The sequence below is a fragment of the Nematolebias whitei genome, chromosome 16 (assembly GCF_014905685.2).
Source record: "Nematolebias whitei isolate Nwh7 chromosome 16, NemWhi1, whole genome shotgun sequence".
NCBI lineage: Eukaryota > Metazoa > Chordata > Actinopteri > Cyprinodontiformes > Rivulidae > Nematolebias > Nematolebias whitei.
Window position 1 is genome coordinate 43,051,493 of NC_056513.1, and position 1,646 is coordinate 43,053,138.

A 1,646-nucleotide genomic window follows, 5' to 3' on the forward strand; every position below is an offset into this window, starting at 1 on the left:
AGGTTTGACTGATACCAAACAGAAGCGAATTGCAGTAATCAAGCCTAGATGTAATGAATGCATGTATTACTGTCTCCAGGTTATTTTTGGACAATATGGGCTTCGGTTTAGACAGCCGCCTCAGTTGGAAGAAGCATGATTTAACAATCATGTTTACATGATTGTTAAGTTTCAGGGAAGGGTCCATTATCACTCCCAGATTAGTGACTCTTGGTTTTTCTGACAGGGTTAGAGCGGAGATGTCGATGCAGTGGTTTGTGATCGTGTCATTGGGAGGGACCAACATGACTTCAGACGTCTTTTCATTGAAACTTAAGAAGTTTAAAGCCATCCAGTCCCTGATGTCAGCCAGGCAGTCGAGCAGAGGTTGAATAGAGCATGTGCCATTGTGTCTTAGTGGGAAGTAAATTTGACAGTCATCAGCGTAGAAGTGGAAGGGCATGTTGTGTTTCCGGAAAATAGCACCAAGCGGCAGCAGGTATAACGAGAATAGGAGGGGACCCAGGATGGACCCCTGTGGAACCCCCCCATTTAAGCTCTGCCGCTGCAGAACTAAAATCCTTGATGGAGACACAAAAGGATCTGTCAGTGAGGTAAGATCTGAACCAACTGAGGGCTGACCCTGTGATGCCCACCCACTGCTCTAAACTAGTAATGAGGATCTCATGGTCGATGGTGTCAAAGGCGGCTGTGAGGTCAAATAGGACAAGCAGCACAGAGTCAACGGTATCAGTGGATAAGAAAATGTCATTAAAGACCATCAGCAGGGCAGTTTCAGAGCTATGGAGAGGTTTAAAGCCAGATTGCGCTCTAGAAACACCTATTCTCCAGAAACGCCTACTTCTGGTCTGCAGAGAACCCCTTCTCGTCCAGTTGAGCTTGGATGGTTCACTGGCAGTAGTCCAGCTGAAGCTTAACTGAACTTTTTTTTTTACCTCTTTCAACCAGCCGGTCAGCACTCTGTGAACCGGCCTTGTGCGGCTAGCGATCCAAATTGGATCGTCAGCCGCACACGTCCAAGAATACAATCAAAAGCCCACCCTGGCCTGGCCCACCCATCCAGCACATTATTTTGGCCCAGGCTCAGGTTAGAAATGACCGCTCTAAGCCAGCGATGCTATAAACTTGACCACTACTTCCACCTACTGGCAGAAATAAGTATTTGCTGATTTTGTGTCTACAGTAAATGAGGCTTGGAAAAAAACACACCCAGTTTACAATACACTGAGATTTAGCTAAGAAAGATTAGTAAGATGAATAAATTATTGAAAACTTAAGGGTACCACACGTGCAAGTACTGTGCATGCTCTGGCGGTGGCTGATCCTGACTCTTGAGAACTAGAGATGCAGATTCAGTTCTGGATGGCAGGGTGGTCTCATCTCATCCTGGCTGTCTTTCTCAGTCCCAGGTAGTATTGGGAGTAAAAACTTGCATTTTCCTCCAGGTGGGGAACCCTGGAAATGACTCTTTCATCAGGAATTCCATTAGTTTGGACTAGACAGACAGACCTTGTGGTGATGGTAGGATGGTCTCCAGGACTTTGCTGAGTCTTGGGGATGTTGTGAATTGCAGTGTGTACCCACTGCTGATCAAGCGGTCCATTCACTTGTCTATGAAACATCACATACACCATAGGCGTCACAAC